The 19,591-nt window shown below is 42.9% G+C and overlaps 1 long non-coding RNA gene across 1 annotated transcript; it reads right to left on the reverse strand.

The window, feature by feature from the left end:
- Positions 1–4,658: 4,658 nt before the first annotated feature.
- On the reverse strand, positions 4,659–12,009 carry LOC133481854 (uncharacterized). The gene is made up of 3 exons (XR_009789626.1): positions 11,887–12,009; positions 5,496–5,575; positions 4,659–5,056 (listed from the first exon to the last, which is right to left on the reverse strand). It is a non-coding gene; the product is annotated as an uncharacterized LOC133481854 (long non-coding RNA).
- Between the last annotated feature and the right edge of the window lie 7,582 nt (positions 12,010–19,591).

The raw sequence follows: 19,591 nt of genomic DNA on the forward strand, positions 1-19,591 counted from the left end.
CTGCGGAGCACCAGCCACGTTTCAGCGTATCATGGAAAGGACGGTTGGTGATATGAATCTGCTGGAAGTGTTAGTGTACCTTGATGATGTCATTGTTTTTGGGAGAACAATGGAGGAACATGAGCAGCGCCTTCTTAAAGTGCTTGACAGATTAAAGGAAGAGGGACTTAAATTATCTTTGGATAAATGTCAGTTCTGCTGTCCCTCTGTAACCTATCTTGGGCATGTCGTTTCTAGCAATGGCATTGCTACTGATCCTTCAAAGATCGAAGCTGTGAAGTCGTGGCCACGCCCAGAGAACATCACTGCTCTCCGTTCTTTTCTTGGGTTTTGCGGATACTACCGACGGTTTGTGAAAGATTTTTCCAGAGTCTGTCATCTGCTCAATCAGCTACTGCAGGGCTGCATTGTGACTGGAAGGCCAGGAGGAAAGACTAAAATGGAAAAGAACAACAAAGAGAAAGAGAACTCAAAAAACAGACATGAAGACAACAGAGTGGTACCACCCCTCAGAGCCGTTTGGGGCAAAGTGGAATGAAGACTGTGAGAAAGCTTTTGAGAAATTAAAGGTCAGTCTTACAGAATCACCTGTCCTAGCAATCGCAAACCCAAATCTGGCTTATGTTCTGCATGTTGATGCAAGTAGAGAAGGCTTAGGAGGTGTCCTCTATCAGGACCAAGGAGAAGGTTTGCGCCCGGTTGCATTTGTAAGTAGGAGCCTCTCTCCGTCAGAAATTTTTTTTCCCACGCATAAACTTGAATTTCTGGCTTTAAAATGGGCTGTCACTACCTAGCTGCATGATTATCTCTACGGAGTCACGTTTGAGGTTCACACAGACAATAACCCGTTAACATATGTCTTAACCACCGCTAAGTTGGACGCAACAGGACATAGATGGTTAGCGGAGCTATCAATGTATGATTTCAGCCTGAAATATTGCTCTGAAAAACAAAACATTGATGCAGATGCATTGTCACGGCATCCTCATGCTGACAGCGATGTGTCTGGTGAAGAGGAAGTGTCCATGTCTCCTACCAGCGTCCAAGCTGTCTGTCACATGTCGTCAATTAGAACACCTCATCCTCACCGTTGCAGAGCTGTGGATCTCCTGGGCTCATCCAAGCATGCTGTACCCAGAGCTTATTGTAGTGTGTTATCTGTAAGCACTCAGCCACTGCCCCAAATGTCTTTAGCTGACATCTCACATTCTCAGCAGGAAGACCCATGCATCGGAGAAGTGTGGTGTGCTGTTGTGCAGAACTTTGCGGACCGGGCTAACAAACGAAAACATCCGGATGTGTCATTGTTGTTAAAAGAGTGGGAAAAGTTAAAGGTCAAGGACTCTGTACTGTACCGAATCAGTAAGCCTCCCAACAAACCAGTTCGACAACAACTCATACTTCCACAGAAGTTCAGAGAAACTGTTCTTCAGTCTTTGCATGACCAGTCAGGTCACCTTGGGTTTGACAAAACCTATGGCTTGGTGCGAGAGAGATTTTACTGGCCTCGTATGAAAACACAGGTTGAGACGTATTGTAAAAATTGTCCAAGGTGTATTCAGAGGAAAACGCTGCCCAAGAGAGCTGCTGAGTTGTCACATCTTACCAGTGAGGGGCCGATGGATCTTGTCTGTATGGATTTCTTGACAATTGAGCCTGACTCCAGAAACATTTGTAATGTGCTTGTAGTTACAGATCACTACACACGTTATGCTCAAGCTTTTGCGACTAAGGATCAAAAGGCGTCAACAGTTGCTAAGGTCCTGTGGGAACAATATTTTGTCCACTATGGTCTACCGAAGCGAGTACACTCGGATCAAGGCAGAGATTTCGAAAGCCGCCTCATTCATGAACTGTTGAGTATGCTTGGTATAAAGAAGTCTAGAACCACACCCTACCACCCGCAGGGTGACCCGCAACCTGAGCGTTTCAATAGAACTCTTCTCAACATGCTCGGTACTCTTGATGCACAGGACAAAAGTAAATGGAGTAAATACATCAGTCAGCTGGTGCATGCATACAACTGCACGCTAAATGAGTCAACAGGCCACTCGCCATATTTTCTCATGTACGGTCGAGAGGCTAGACTGCCAGTAGATGTGGCATTTGGAGTCTCAAGTGATGGTACATCCACCAAGTCCTATCTGAAATACATCAAAAACATGAAACGAGAATTACAGACTGCCTACCAGCTCGCCGAGAGCATGGCTAGAAAAAAAAATGAAGAGAACAAACAACGCTACGATCAGAGAGTTCGTTTCTGTCCATTAGTCTCTGGTGACAGGGTGTTAATCAGAAATCTTGGACTGCAAGGAAAACACAAGCTAGCTGATCGTTGGAAAGCTACACCATACGTTGTGGAGAGTCAACTCCCTGGTTTGCCTGTGTTCAAGTTGAAGCCAGAGAACGGACAAGGCTCTAACAAAGTATTGCACCGAAATCACATTCTGCCCATTGGACAGGAAGTGAAATTGAATGTGGAAAAGAACGAAGATACACTTCAACGCCAAAGGAGAGCCAGCAAAAGACTCAAAGCAAAGAGGGCTGAAAAATGTAATCTTTCTGGTGTACCAGCGCTTGATCATGTTGAAAAGATTGAGTCTGCATCTGACTCAGAAGAGGAGGAAATGGGTGTGTGGTATGATTATCACTCCATATGTGAGTCAAGACAACCGGAAGCTCAGGAAACTGTTCAATCAGAATCTGTCAGCATGGATTTGGATCAAGTTGTCCCTCCAATTAACCAAGAGATGGATGTGGTTACAGTTGAGGCATCTGCGGCAACAGATGACGATGGATCCGTAGTGCAAGATGAGACTTTTGAAAGTACTGTTGATACTGGAAGGGACACTGAAGCACAGACATTCGATGTAACGACTGCGAGACAAGACAGTGTTACAGAGAGTTCAGACGAAGCACGACGGCCCTCAAAGACTGAAAAGGGTTCCTACCCGACTAACCTATGACTTCTTAGGGAGTCCAAGCTCTTTGTCAGTTAGTACTCATACTGTCTCTCTATCGAAGGTTGATGATAAGACAGATGGCTTATCTCCATCACCTTTGAGGTACAAGAGCACTTTTTATAAGTGGATTGGTTTGAGAGGGGAGTGTTTATCCTGTTCATAAAAGGTTATGTTGTTATACATGTCATGAGGGCATGACAATTTTTTTTTTGTGGGGGGAGAGTGTAGTGTACTGACTAAAATGTGTTGAACTGTATTTGTTTGAATTGCCGTTGTGAAAACTAGTTAAAAGTTTGTTTGGTTCTTTGTGTGGATGGATACTTGGGTGTCCTTCGTTCCGAGGGGTCGGGGGAAGAAGAGTTTTTTTTGGGGTGTCTGGACCTGGTTTTTCGACGCGAACAGATTTACTGTTTCAACGCGAACGGATTTTTGACTGTTTCAACGCGAACGGATTTTCTCTTTCAACGCCACGGGTCCTGCCTGCTGAACGCCACGGGTCCTGCCTGCTCAACGCCACCGGGCTGCCGCTTCGACGCTACGGGATCCAGTCGCTGTGCCTACTGAAGCGTTTTGAGGGCGCGTTCCTACGGCAATCGGTTTGGGTTTCTTTTCCCCAGTGAACTGAGGGTCCAACGGTTTTGTGAGTACTGCCAGTGAGGGCTACATGTATATCGCTCCAAAAGCTGTATGTATCTTTCAGCATTAATGGTGCCTTCACAGATGTACAAGTTACCCATGCCATGGGCGCTAACACACCCCCATACCATCACAGATGCTGGCTTTTGAAATTGCTCTCATAACAATCCAGATGGGCCTTTTATTCTTTGGCCCAGAAGACATAATGTTCATGATTTCCCCCTAAAAATTTAAATGTGGACTCATTAGACCACAGTATACTTTTCCACTTTGCGTCAGTCCATCTCACATTAGCTCGACCCCAGAGATGTGTTTCTGTGTGTCATTGATATATGGCATTCACTTTGCATGGTAGAGTTTTAACTTCCATTTGTAGCTGTAGAGATGAACTGCGTTAACTCACAATGGTTTTCTGAAGTGTTCCTGAGCCCATGTTTCACAATCCTTTATGTTCAATGTTGGTTTTCGGCCTTGCCACTTATGTGCAGAGATATTATATATAAATATATATTATGTATTTTCATGATATTATGGATAGTAGATGATGAAATCACTAAATTCCCAGTCATGACACTCACCTGTTTCCAATTAACCTGTTCACCTTTGAAATGTTCCAAACTGATGTTTTGAGCAGTCCTCAACTTTTCCAGTCTTTTTTTTGCCCCTGTCCTAGCTTTTTTGGAACATGCAGGCATCAAATTCAAAATAAGAACATATTTGAAAAAGAAAAAAAAAAAAAAAAAAACAGCGGCACGGTGACCCTGAAAAGGATAAGTGGTACAGAAAATATTCATATTTCTGTATGCTGTTATTGATTTTTTGTTTTGTTTTCAGAGCGTTACTGTAAAACAAAAAATACTGAAGCATTATATGAGTCATAATTGAAGCAAAAGCTAAAGCCAATCTACAAATAAAATCCTCCAAAACATTTAATCATCATCAATGAAAATGCCTCAACCCATCTGTGATATTCTAGTGAACAACAGATGTTGTGATTTGTATTAAATATGAACAAATATGTCACTATGACCATAATCAGCAATCGTCTTAGGGGTAAGCTTCTTGGTGTTTTGTCACAACAAAAATCCCAAACAACAATCTCACTCGTCAAACAATTTGGAACGCAACTTCAATTTTCAAAAAAAAAAAAACATTAACAATCATATGAAGCTCTGGAGCCCAAATCCTTCATTAAGCAAGACCTTAGAATACAATGGAAACTCACGATATTAATGCCCCTAAGGAGCTATAATTCAGAAAGGAGCTATAATTCAGAATTCAACCAAAAATGTATTCTTCTTTAATTTTCTGTTACATTTGACATTATGATTAAGCACTTGATTGTGTTCAGCTAGCGACTCAGCAGCTCCATCTTTGTGTTTTCCTCTTCAACCAGCTGTTGTGGAATTTTTTCTTCATCCGAAACATTTTTCCCACAGAAAATTCGCTGCTATGCTCTGCACAGATGCATAGATGAAAACAATTTTTTGGGCAATGTAACATCATCCAACTGTCTAGTACAAGTAGTTACAATTTTGAATAGGACAAAATCTCTTCGACAAGTTCATTTTTGAGGGGTTCGTGGAAATAGCCAAATTATCTTAAAATAAACCATAAACAGATTTCCTGTTTGTCAGGGATAGGTTTTTGTGACTGTTTTGTTGGTCTACTCATAAAAGTAATGCCTGCCAAATTTCATATAAAAAGGGTTTTCAAATAAGAAAAAAATCACAAATCGTCCTGCATCAGAACAGGACTTTCTTACAACAAATTAGAGCCATACTGATGAATCAGAGGAACGGATGAATCAAATGTTGCCACTGTCACGTGAGGTCAAAACTATTTTAAAACATGTGACAATGGAGAGTACAAAAAGTACACAACTAAGTAACTTACCTTCCGACATGCTGATCTCGTCATCTTGTTAGAGCAAGCTGGACCTTGGCCCGTTATCACTGGCTGAACATTTACACAACCTGCCAATAAGCACAAGACAATTATGGTTATGGAGTGTATGGTTCAATGAAAGGTGCATAATGATCACAGTAATATTATAACTCCAGCTGGATCATGCTGCCATGTGAGGCTATCAGGACTTGTGGGCTGATTTGTTTATTACACACTTTATGAAAATGCATTTTCATATCTGACTTTGCTCATTCGTTTGATTTGCCTGACTGCTGACAGGTTTTCAGGACTCTACACGGCTGCCCTCCTGCCTGCCTGTCCCTCTCTGTCTTTTTGCTTATCTGCAGGACTATTAAGAGTGAATGTGTGAGTGTGTGTACGTGTGTGTGTGTGTGTGTGTGTACGTGTGTGTGTGTGTGCGTGCTTATGTGTGTGTGCACTGAATGGATTTGCATGAGAGCCAGTGGGGTTAGCCTGCTCTCTCACGCCAAGGCTTCTGAGGAACAAATAGGACTAGTCGGATGTCGTGACAGCACTCACATCAGTTTAAATAAGAGTGCCGTGCTGCAGCCATGTGTATGTGCATGTGTGTTCGTGTGTGCTATAAAGCAAGCAGCCAGTCACGCATTTAGTCAAAAAAGCTTTATGAGGCTTTGTGTGAGAGGGAGTGTGCCTCTGCGTGTGTGTTCAACCAGTAAGCATGCAATATATTTTGGAGGTTTTGTAGAGAGGAAGAGAGCGCTAGTAACAATTTAATGAGCTCAATAGCATTGACACACACACACACACACACACGCACACGCCATTAGTCAAGTTAAACCATCCAAAGAGTGGAAGGAACAGGTTTGCTCTGTTAGACCAAGCAGCCTTCTGAATAAATGAAGGCTGCCATGGGGTTAAACAGAGTTCACTTGCACATCACTGCAATATGAATGAGCACAGAGCACAACAATGACCAACACTTCATCCTGGTTGTGTTGCCTGGGAAGTCTCTCAGTCACATACCAGGTGTACTTGGGGATAGCTAGCTACCTTCTGTGGATCTAATTGAGTTTGGTATTTTTAGGCTCTATACCTAAATATTTTGTCAAATAGGATGTATGTGTTCATACCAAATACAGTACAAGTAGTTGCGGTTGACATTGTATTGTATATTGTGAGTATTTGTGTGATTGTCAGAGAGTTTCATTTTGGGGAGGGGGTGGGGGGGGTATCAGTTGTCAGCAAACAGAAATGTACGTAATGTGAAAGCCGGAATTCTTTATCGTAGCACACATTGGAATAAAGACTTTTTTTTATAAACTACGTTAAAAATGTAAACAGTTCAACTTTTAGAATATACTCCTCTTGCCCTCTGTAAGTGTCATGGTCTGTGTTTTGGTTGACTTGGTTCTGACTAGATTTAGTTTGTTTCATGGCTTTGTCAAGTTTTCCTGTTCATATCTTGTCAGCTCATTTAGTTATTGTAAATAAATCCTTTTTTTTTCTTAGATTTCTGTTCTCCTGCCTTGCCTTCCTACTTCGCTGCACTTGGGTCCTCCACGTTTTGTATTGCCTCCCACACCTTGAAAACCCGACCTTCACAGAATGGAGCGACCATGACAGGACCCAGCGGGTGGTGTTGTACCTGAACCAGTTCAGGACATGACCTGAACTGAACTTACTTCATTTCTGCCTAATGAACATAATTGATAATGCGCTCATTCTGGTGTCAAAAAGCGTTTTTTGAACGAATGTTCATTTTGATTCAACAGTGCCAGGTTATGCTAGGGACTTCCAGGACAAAACACATCTGGACACACTATATACGAGCCTTCATATGTCAGGGCTGAAGGCCGTATTTGGCAACCGCCATTCATGTATACATTGGGCAACCTCCGTGCGCAAGGTGCATTTAGGTACAATGTGTAAATAGGATTGAATGTGTTCTTTGGTTGTTTTGTAATGCGTACATCATTGTAAAAATGGATTACTAGGAAAATTATTTGTATCAGAATGCTTAAGTTTGAACACTGTGTGATCACACTGTCATAATATGGAATTTATTTTGTTTTGTAACATAAGAACAGATGTGCAAGGAATACAAAATTATCACTGTCCTTTCACTATAGTTCCAGTCATACTGTGTTGCGTGTTTTTGTTTGCACATTAAGGACAAAAGTCCTGTTTTTGTTTTAATTCCTCATTTAAAAAAAAAAAAAAAAAAAAAAGACTACTTAAGCAATAAAGTTTTTTCTCATGTTTTTGACATTGTAGGGTGAATGCTGCAGCTGGCTACTAGTGTGGATTGAATGGGTGAGAAAATGTAATGCCAATATTTTGAGGGTAATAGCCTGTCAGCAACATACTGAAAACAAAAAAGAACTATGAAATAGTTCTTTTTTGGAACAGTGAATTTAGTTAATTTTTTTAAATTACGAACTATGAAACTGAAGTAGTTCATTTTTGGATTCAGATTTTTCAGATTAGGAAGATTGCCCTGATTTAGTTAACTTTTTTACCGATTGTGATTCTGACACTGATTTTGATTTTTTTTCTCCCCCTGGTTCTTCTCACCCTAGTCAGTTTTTGCCACCTTTTCCCTTTCCGATCCTTGTGATTCCACACCCAAGTCCTTTCCTTCAGTGCTTGGGTGTAACCGGGTTAATCTGTGTGTTTAATGAAGTTTATATATAATTACACAAAATATGTTACTGCCTGACAAGAAAATGCCTCCCGATCCAGTGTAAACTGTGTGTATGTAGCTCAGTGCTCCTCCTCCTGTAATTTCTTCTTCTGTGCTCCCCGCTATAAATGTTTACTGCAGCCCCGCCTCTGCCCTTTTGTACAATCTTCATGTGGGAGAAGTGGGTGACCATATTTCATTCAGTTGGTAATCCTGAACCATCCTAATGTTTCTCTTGGTTTATTATGCATCTTTAGTCTCAATGTTATTGTTATGTCTTTTCCTGTCACATAATGTCAGCGGAGCTTCATTTAAATATAGTATTTTTAACAGTTGAAGACCGCTGGCTTAACGCTGTGACAAGCCGAACTGACTTCCGGGTTGCCGATGTCGTCATTTGTATTTTCTTTGTGGAGGAGCTCGAGTGGACAGTCGAATTATACGGAGGTTCTGCTGTTGTTTATTCTGTCCGGTATGTTTTGTTGAATTTGTGGTTTATTACGTATAAGGATTTTACCGCATAGTCGCGGCGGCCTTTTGTACAATCTTCCTGTGGGAGAGGAGCTCGAGTGGACTGTCAAATTTATACGGAGGTTCTGCTGTTGTTTATTCTGTCAGAATAAAAGGAGATCATCTCCAAAAAAGTCCCGGTGTCACCCCATTCCTCAAACCGACACAACGCAGAAGACCACTGGTCACATGGGCACCCATTTGGCCATCTATCTGGGAACTCCGCGGCGGTGGCCAACAGAGGCGCCCAAGTAAAGGTCAGGTTAAGGTAAAAAAAGTTTTCATTGTTGCGCTTTTCCGCCCCCGTTTCAGTCACAAAATCTTTTTACCCATCTCCACACCTCGTTCCATGCCTGTCCAGTCACGTCGTCTCAAACCAGCCCCCAAGTCACCTCGATCCGTTCCAAATTCTTCACCTCGTCTTGTACCACCCTTTTTCCCAGTTCACCTTCCTTAGTTCCTGCACACGCTGCCCGTTTCACGTGCTCCCCAACCTCTGTGGTGGCAGGCTGAAAAAGCCAATGCAGACCGTGTGCCTACTCCTTGGCAGCTGCAGTAGGCTCCCGTTCCTTCTCCTCGGCAGCTTCAGGCTCCGGCTCCCGTTCCGGCTCCTCGGCAGCTGCCGGCTCCGGCAGCGCACCCTGTGCCGTTGCCTCCTGACCCTGCTCCGGCGGCACACATCCAGCGGCCGTAACCCGAACCTGATCTGGCAGCGCACACTGTGCGGCCGTCACCCAACGCTCTTGCCTGGCCCCTGCATTGCCGTTGGGTTCAGCATCATGGCCGTCCGCCTGGACAGCACTATAGAAACCCTTGTGCTTGGTGTCCTGGCTGACCTCCTGAAGGGCCCAGCCAAGCACTGCACGTCTGGCATCCTGGACGGCCTCCAGACTAGCCCTGATGGGTGGAACCCGGCCTTCAGTTTTGTCTTGCCTCCCACACCTCGAAAACCTGACCTGACAGAAAGGCTGTGAAAGTGAAAGTTTTCCACAGCAAACTTCAAAGGTGAAAAAAATTATAGGTAAATCAAAATTAAATGAATAAAGTTTGCTGAGGGAATAAAGTACTTAGTATGTCTGCCTCACAGTCAAAATCTTGGCTCAGGCCCTACTAAATGGAATTTGCATGGGGTTTGTCAAGGTATTTCCTCTCACATTTCATAAACATGCATGTTAAATTATTGAAGACTAATTTGTCCATGGCTGGCACGGTGATTGACTGGTTAGCAAGTCTGCCTCACAGTTCTGAGGACCCGGGTTCAAATCCAGCCTCCCCTGTGTGGGGTTTGCATGTTCTCCCTGTGCCTGGATGTGTTTTCTCAGGGGACTCCGGTTTCCTCCCACATTCCAAAAACATGCATGGTAGGTTAATTGAAGACTCTGAACTGTTCCTAGGTGTGACTGTGAATGTGACTGGTTGTTTGTTTATATGTGCCCTGCAATTGGCTGACGACCAGTTCAGGGTGTACCCCGCCTCTCGCCCAGAGTCAGCTGGGATAGGCTCCAGCACACCCACGACCCTAGTGAGGATAAGCGTTATGGAGAATGGATGGATGGATAATTTTCCATAGGTGTGAATGCGAATGTGAATGGTTCTTGGTCTATACTGTATGTGGCATGTGATTGACTGGTGACCAGCCCTATGCATGTAATGCAGCCCTATGGGGGGCACAAGCCAGTGCAAACTGTAGGCCGGTCCCAAGCCCGGATAAATGCAAAGGGTTGCGTCAGGAAGGGCATCCAGCTTAAAACTTTGCCAAATAAATAACAACGTCTAACACTGCCGCCGTTAACCTGCAGAGCGCCGGTGGAAATTCAGCTACTGTGGGTCAAAGACGAAGGAGAGGTGGAAAGCGATTTCTTGGGCAGAAAGAGAAGAGGAAAGATCAGAGCCTAGAACTGAGTTTGGGGACCTTGAATGTTGGGCCTATGACAGGAAATGCTCAGGAGTTGATTGACATGATGATTAGAAGAAAGGTTGATATATTGTGTGTCCTGGGGAGCAGGTCGGAAGGCAGTAAGGGTAAAAGTTTAGGGGCAGGGTTCAAATTACTTTCCCATGGTGTAGATGGGAAGAGAAATGGAGTAGGGGTTATTTTAAAGGAAGAGTTAGCTAAGAATGTCTTGGAGGTGAAAAGAGTGAGCAATTGAGTGATGAGGCTGAAACTTGAAATTGAGGGTGTTATGTATAATGTGATTAATGGCTATGCTCCACAGGTAGGATGTGACCTAGAGGTGAGAAACAAATTCTGGAAGGAGATTGACGAAATAGTTCTGAGCATCCGAGACAGAGAGAGAGTCGTGATTGGTGCAGATTGTAACGGACATGTTGATGAAGGAAACAGGGGTGATGAAGAAGTGTTGGGTATGTTTGGCATTCAGGAAAGGATCTTGGAAGGACAGATGTTGGTAGACTTTGCAAAAAGGATGGAAATGGCTGTAGTGAACACTTTCTTCCAGAAGAGGCAGGGCAAAGGTAGAGGTGGCAAAGGCCAAACAAGAGGCATATGATGCCATGAATGTAAGGTTGGACGCTAAAGAAGATAAAAAAGATCTATACAGGTTGGCCAGACAGCATGATAAGCTCCACCTTGTTGTGACGGGTACTCCGAAGAAAGCTCGTCACATCATGAATTCCCTTTTGGGAAAGCACCACTCTAAAATAATTTTAATATTCTACTAATAACAGATTTATTATTTATTGAAAAAATATTGCCTTTATAATATTGTGGTCCCTAAAAGGGGTGCTCCTGTGAACTCGGTCAGGTAGTCTGGAATTAGGAAGTGCACGCTGCCTGTGAGTCACTACGCAGTCAGAGGCACAACGGCTTATAAACAACAAGAAAAATGTGCGTCACAGAGGGGGGACAAGGGAAGTGGCATGCCATGGGCGCGTGCATGAATCACGCACTGGACATGTTTTACTGTACGTTGACTCACACAAAGTATTTTTAACTTGTGTCTTTCTTCCACGCTGAAGGTGTGGGGGGAGCATCCTTATGGCAGGGTAACTTGCATTGGTGATACAATGACACACGCACAAAACATACATACACAAACACACAACACACACATGCAAAGCTAGCCATGCAGAGGCAGCCACAACATTGGTTGATAGAGAGAGAGAGGGGGGGGGTTGGGGGGGGAGGGGAGGCCATGTTGTATGTGCATGACTGGGAGTGAGCTGGCTTTGAGACATAATTACCGCAGATTAGTGAAGCCACACTGAGAACCTGAGTCGGTGCAGTCTGGACCCGGAGACAATGATCCGTGGGATCTCACACACACACACACACACACACACACACACACACACACACACACACACTTACGCACACACACACACACACATACACGCACACACACATGGTCAAGTGGAAAAAAATACATTATCTGGTGACTAGGCGTTTACCCTTAGCTCAAAAATTCCAATCTGAGCTGCATGTTTTCAGTCTGTCAGCGCTCCATGAATCCCCCGAGGTGCCATAACTTCCATATGATGGATGAACTAAAGGAAACGACGACAAGCCATGATGATCAGAGCAATAATCAGAGAATAAGGCACCTGTCATCGACAGAATGGGGGTCTGCTTTGGTGGTAAATTTGCTCTCTGAAAGCATCTTAAAACACAATTAGCATGATGTTTTGTGTGAACTCAACATCAAGTCGACCAGACTGTTTTACAAAATAATGCTTATGCACTAATTTCACACAGTTGCAATCTTTTGCAAATAATTGTCACTTCTAAATTGATGATAAATCTGTGACTTCCATGATCTGCATGTTTATTTAGAGAAATAGAGTAATGTACTTTTTAAAATAGCAGATGTGTTTCAATTAGCTTTTTCACAGCATATGTTTTGACATTGTAAAAAATAAATTGTAGGACAGATCCAGTTACAGTAGGAGGACTAAAAAAAAAAATAATTACAATTTTGGTAAGGATCTGCATAAAGGTGCAGATACAGTAATATACTGTACAATATATTTTCATTTATTTATTTGTCACTATGGCATCAATGACCAACCCCCACCCCCCACCCCCCTAAAATGGCACCACCCGACTGATTAATATTCTCCATGAAGCAAGAAGTAGCCTTCAAATTCACAAAGGGGAAAACAGAAATTTAAAAACCCTTCCCATTAACCTTAACTACAGTGAATGCATAGACTATTTAAAAAAAGGTCTAAATATGGTACATTAGAGGCGTGTCGACAGGCAGTTGAGTAATTGTGTGATTACACTGGGGGAAGAGTCAGTCCAGGCCAACAAAACGGTAGCCTATGTACTGTTAAATATTTTTGTTCTTATTTAATATTGTTTACTTCCGTGTTGTTGCTGCCTAGTGTTGACACTTGCATTTTGGGCCTCTGCCCATGCGGATAGTTTCATGTGTCCAGTCGTTACTGCAATCCCAGTGAGTGGATATGGTTGAATGTATGCGTAAACTGAAATTGGAATAGGACACATAGAGCTGAAAATACAATGAAAACTGAAGGTTCAGTGGTAGAATTCTTGCCTGCCACATTCTTGATAACACAGCAACTGGAATTAATTAATCCATCATTTGTTTCTGGTGCAAAATATGCCTAATAGAAATAGTCTGTGGTGTAGTCGTATAAAATAGGTTGCTGTATAATTTTATTAAAATGTGACATACAGTATATGGATATTATGGGACAGTGGTCATTGTGGCATTATTAAAAAAAATGTTTTTATGGTTGTGTAAGACTTTTGGATGGTAATCATGGACACAATCATTCATAGTTGTTGGAGAGATGCTAGTCTGCTTCCAGCGTGCTTTCGAGGGTCACTCGAGTAAGGCACTACAGTAGTCTGGTAATGGGTGAAATATACAGGTACAGTATATGCAATCTAAAGTCGTCTCACCTACGACTTATAGTTGTTTATTAATAAAACCATTTGCACCTTTTTTATATTTGGCTATGGGAAATCATATGATTCTACTGCCTTCAGGGATGTGCAGTCAGGGAAGGCATCATGAAGAGTTTTCATTTTCAGTTCTTTGGTCTGGGATTTGTATTGAACGTTCATAGTCAAAATTGCTGGTTGGATTTTTCCTGTTCAAATATATGGGCGAGACGCAAAATACAGCCTCACCTCACCTGAGATTGCGCATTCCCTCATTAACCGGGTTTAAGGAGGCCTCCAATTGGCAAAGTGCCAGTTTCCATCATGTTTTCAGACATTGTTTTCATGCATTCAAATTTTCCATTAGTCAGACGAATGTATTTAATATTTGTGCATTACACATTTAGTTCGGCTGAACAATACAATACAATAGGCCTACTCTGCCTCACTGAAGGGGCACAAGAGCGCACCATTGACACCACTCTGTTTGGCTCAAAAATTTGTAAAACTGACTATCAGCACGTGGCATGGTGGATGAATAGTTAGAGCGTCACAGTTCTGAGGATCGGGGTGCAATCCTCACAGTTCTGAGGATCGGGGTGCAATCCCCGGCCCCGCCTCTGTGGAATTTGCATGTTCTCCCCGTGCCTGCGTGGGTTTTCTCCGGGCACTCCGCAATAAGTAATTTTATAGCTTAATAACACTATAATAGCGGTGTCACGACTGGTTAGCCCATCTGGCCTTCCTGTGTGTAGTTTGCATGTTCTCCGTGTGCATGAGTGGGTTTTCTCTGGGTACTCCGGTTTTCCTCCCACATCCCAAAAACATGCATGGTAATTGATGACACTAAATTGCCCGTAGGTGTGACTGTGAGTATGATGGTTGTTTGTTTGTATGTGCCCTGCGATTGGCTGGCAACCAGTTCAGGGTGTATCCCGCCTCCTACCCGATGATAGCTGGGATAGGCTCCAGCACTCCTGCGACCCTTGTCAGGATAAGCGGCTCAGAAAATGGATGGATGGATGGATGGATGGATGGATGGATGGATGACTATCAGCACCTCACCAGCCAAGAACTTTGCTGCACGTCACTGACTGCCTTATAGAAGCGTGTGCCATCCAATTTAAAAAACGTACCTTACCTCGCCATCAGGTCACCAACTAGTCTCCAGGCCAGGAGATAGGGCCTTTAAACAGCAACCTTTAAAATGTAGCCCTATATGGACAGAAGAATTTCACTATTGCAGAATTTTCAAAGCACGTGTGTGTGTGCGCGCGTGTGCGCGTGTGTGTATGTGTGTGTTTGTGTGTGTATATGTATGTGTGAGTGCATGTGTAGGCAAGCAGAAATTCAGTCTGTCATCTTAATCTGATGTCTATCACCCACGGCTGTCTGGCTGAGGTTATCTCGCCAGTGGACCACCCCTGCTGAAGCAAAGGAGTGCACCACAGGAGTGTATTATGTCCTCTGCCACTCACTCATGTCTTTGCTTTATCTGTCATTCATCAGCATTCATTAAGGGTCCCGTATTTTGACTATTTAGACCTCCACTGAGTGACTCTCTAACATAGATTTAGTATAAAAGTGTTAATTTCATTTAAAAAAAACACCTTGGTTTTGTCATACGAGTGTCCAGAAAGGTCCCCTCTGACAGCTACTTGTGTTTGACCCAGTTTTGTATCCGCTTTGTCCATATTTGGCTAAGACCGCCCCCTTTCCTGTGATTGGTTGCCTCTGTGTAGAAGACTCACTTGTGAGAGCACACGTTCTTGTTATGTTGACAGCGCTGGTTTGGGAGCGGAAAGGGAAGGCGGGGATCTTTGCTAGTGACGTAGATAAACTCGAGAAATTCGAATGACCTGATTTCAGGCCTCTCGGCAGAAAAACGTCTGCAACTCAGGAATGCGTGGACGATTTTAATTCACGTTTACTGAGGCACCGTAGAGACAGTTGGTTTGGCAACATATGTCCCCTTTAACACGTCCGCTTCTCCTCAGCTCCCGTCGAGTAATCCAATCTGTATAATGTGGTGTCCTCTTGCCTTAAATCTTCACCTTTTTTGTTTTTATTTTTTATTTTTTTGTATGTGCAGTTAAAGTATAATTAAAATAGTAAATATATTATTTAATTGTTAGACGTTGTCACTCACTACTGAACATTATTATCTGTTGCAGTATAAAGTATTAGTTCAATTACATTTTTGGGAAATGTTCCTGAAGCTAGAGGCTATTGGCAAAACGGAAAATTATTATTTTAGCTGCGGGAAACACTGCAATTTGTCACGTACGTGGTTAGGGCGAAGGCGAGTAATGCAAGGCAAGAACATGGTGGACCCAATTGCAGGGAAGCAGGGAGGCAAGGCAGGAGTGCGGGAGTCTCAAAATAATAATATTTCATCTTCAAAAAGGGAAAACAAGGATATTGGCTAAAGCAAAACTGAACGAAGTCCCACAACAGATAATCAAACCAAAGCAACAAAGAAACACTTGAATATCTAAAACTGGAAACAAACTATGACCTGTGAGTAAGACGTGGAATAGATAGGGAAAATGACACCTGACAATGACATACCACAATGATAAAGACAACTGACAACTATGACATGGCAAAGACATGTGACAACGACAATGAACCGACAAGAACTGAAAGAAACCAGGGAACTAAATACAAACAAATTGACGAGACAACGAGGAACACCTGGACAAGACACGAGTGGCTGGAGAGAGCTGATTGGTCGACACAAAGTAGACGAGACCAGGTGGACACAACAACCTAATGAGCACGCTGGAAGGGAGAGCTCCATGCTGGAAGGGAGAGCTCCGACAAACATGGAACACAGGAAAACATGGAACAAAACTAAACACAACCCAAACCAAAACACAGACCATGACAGAATTCACATAATACATCCTGCGTATTTATTTCACACAAATACTGCAAATCCACTGATAATTTTTGAAGTTGTGGTTTGAGGGGAGATTAGAATCTTCCATAGTCTCGTTAGTAACTAAACTGAACTTCATTTTAATAACTGCATTAGTGTCATTTTTTTTCCTCCTACACAAACTCTCAGCCAGAAGACAAATTCAAGTATTTGTTTTATTTTTAATGCAGCTCTTAATACTGTGTCTCCTTCGATAGCACACGTGTACCTATTTTTGTAAGTACTTTATACACAATGGATATTGAAAGCAACCTTCACACGCGAGCTACTTTGTGTGCGGAAAACAAACATCAACCTTGGATTCCAAACTTGACAGCTAATGGAAAATGGCATGAATTAAAACATGTCAACTCACCCTCATGAGGCCTAAGCTTTGTATCAGTGCTGGCAGTTCCTTCCTCAATTCCACGCTCTGAGATAAGGATTTTTTTCGAGAAACAACAGCGTAGGGTATGTGCTCATTTATTATAGAAATTTGCACAGTATTTCAGTATTTTCAGGCACGTGAGCACAAACATCAGAGCCCCAAGCTGGCCTTATATGCATTCCCTACAGCAAAAGGTGATCATAAAGTTGACATTGTCTCAAAAATGTTTGCAATATTACCAATAGTAATTACCAATATTTTATTTCAATCTCGCTTGATTGTGCCTTGCTGTTACGCATTAAACATTCAACCTACGGGACCTCCAGAGAGCATTCAAAATCCATTCTTCACCCTTGCAGAAGAAAAAAGGGGCTTTTGAATGATGTGAAGAAACACATTTGAACTGACTGCAAACTCAAATAAATAATGACATGCAACAATTGTTACCTCATTTCCATGTGTAAACAAACTAGGGTGGAAACTGTTGCAAATGTTAGAAATTGGCAGGGCACTTCATTAAGTACACCCATACAATCTATGGCATCGAAATACAAGAAATGTTAAAAACATTACAACAACAACATCTTATTAATGTATGACAGTAATTAGTTACTGTATGTATTATGAGGATTACTATTAAATATGTAGAACTGGACTGCAACATACTGAGAGCTGTTTCTAATTAATTGGACCTTGTTACAACACCTCAATGTAATAGAATGCAGTTCTACACCACGATCATAAACATTTTGTCCAGTCAATCCATCCATCCATCCATCCATTTTCTGAGCCGCTTCTCCTCACTAGGGTCGCGGGCGTGCTGGAGCCTATCCCAGCTGTCATCGGCCAGGAGGCGGGGTACACCCTGAACTGGTGTACCAATCGCCAATCGCAGGGCACATAGGAACAAACAACCATTCGCACTCACAGTCATGCCTACGGGCAATTTAGAGTCTCCAATTCATGCATTATTTTTGGGATGTGGGAGGAAACCGGAGTGCCCGGAGAAAACCCACGCAGGCACGGGGAGAACATGCAAACTCCACACAGGCGGGGCCGGGGATTGAACCCAGGTCCTCAGAACTGTGAGGCTGACGCTCTAACCAGTCGGCCACCGTGCCGCTTGTCCAGTCAATCAAACATGAAATTATCTTTGCAAAGGCACAATTTGATATGACTGTTGTGTTGCATCTCATTGGATTGTGCAGATGTACCTAATGTAGTGACCACGTATGAGTGAAAGCAGTAAAACGTTCATTGTGCCCAGCTTATAGTCAAACTGCAACCTGTCAGCAGTGACTTATTCTATTCACACATGCATATGTACACACACCAATCTGGACATTTCACCTGTGTGTATGAGTGTCCCATGTTACCTTGACAACCTGCTGCTCTTTCCATTTTTTGTTTGCCTTGGAGCCAAGAGCAGACTCACAATAACGTAGGTGCAGAAATCCGAACAGGCAGAGGACAGACCACGGGACGGACGCGACTCTCCCACCTGCTCCCAAGGTCACAACAGCATTGCGGGTCAATCTATCTCCAGGAAGGGAAACTCATTTGAGAGATACAATTTTTCAGGAAGTTTCTGAGTTATCAAAGGAAATTAAAAGTTGTTTAAAACTGTTAATTGTAAAACTAAAAAACACTTATTATAACATCTTTAATGCCTTTTCAGAAAATGTATATAGCTCAAAACACGGCCAAATATGTGGAGGGGGGGGGGGGGAGAGAGAGGCTATGTTGAGGCTATGCCTTCTTGTGTAAAGTGTTGCCCCCCCCCCCCAAAAAAAAAACAACAACAACACACACAAAAAGGTTTATCGCGGTTTAAAGCTGTTCTGACCTAGCAAACAGAGAACAAAAAAGGAAGAAGAAAAAAACAAAGCCTTAGTGAGCAGCTGTGTTTGGCAGTAAACATCAGTTGGCGAATAAGTGCAAAAAACTTAAGACTGAGTCAGGAAAAATGACCTCCACAGCAGTTTGCAATGCAAACAGCTTCAAGCTGCACAGGTAATCCCTCCCCCTTGAATTTAAGGATCTGTTGCTTCAGCTCGACTATTTCTCTCTCTCACACTTTCTTTCTCTCTCTCTTTCTCTCTCTCTGTCTGTCTCGCTGTCTCTTTCCCTCCATCTCCCATGTGAAGTGTGTGTGTAGGATATTTAGCAGGCATCACAGCGGTGAGCCCACCATTGTCCTGTATCCACCTCCCACTCCCACCACCTTTTTCATCCTGTCAAACAACAGCTTGTGCGCGGCTGCGTTCAGCTGAATCAGGTGGAACATGATGACTGCTAAGACGATATCTGATGATTAGGGACCAACGTGCCACCAAGGCCAGTTGCCAAGGATATGAGAGAAACAATAACGGCAACAAACACTGACTGCAGACAAATAAAAGATCCACAATCCGTCACCGGCTTCTTAAGCGTTAGCAGCAGCTGGATTGAACAGGGAGATGTGAGCTACATTGCATGCGACCCTCAGAGCAATGCCCACCAAATCAGACTCTTACTACTGATTTGTTACGTTGATAATGTCTTTGACTAGAAAAGTTGTCAACCAATGAGTGGCATTGTACAGGCAAAGGTCAGTATAAGTGCATGAAATGGGATGTTGTTATGACAGAGACGGTAAAGTACTGAATGAATAAGGGTGACTATGAACTTTTAGACAGTTGGTCAATAATAAAGGAAAGAGGTCTTTTTTGCTCAATACGTTTTC

Source organism: Phyllopteryx taeniolatus, chromosome 8, assembly GCF_024500385.1.
Source record: "Phyllopteryx taeniolatus isolate TA_2022b chromosome 8, UOR_Ptae_1.2, whole genome shotgun sequence".
In the NCBI taxonomy this organism is placed as follows: domain Eukaryota; kingdom Metazoa; phylum Chordata; class Actinopteri; order Syngnathiformes; family Syngnathidae; genus Phyllopteryx; species Phyllopteryx taeniolatus.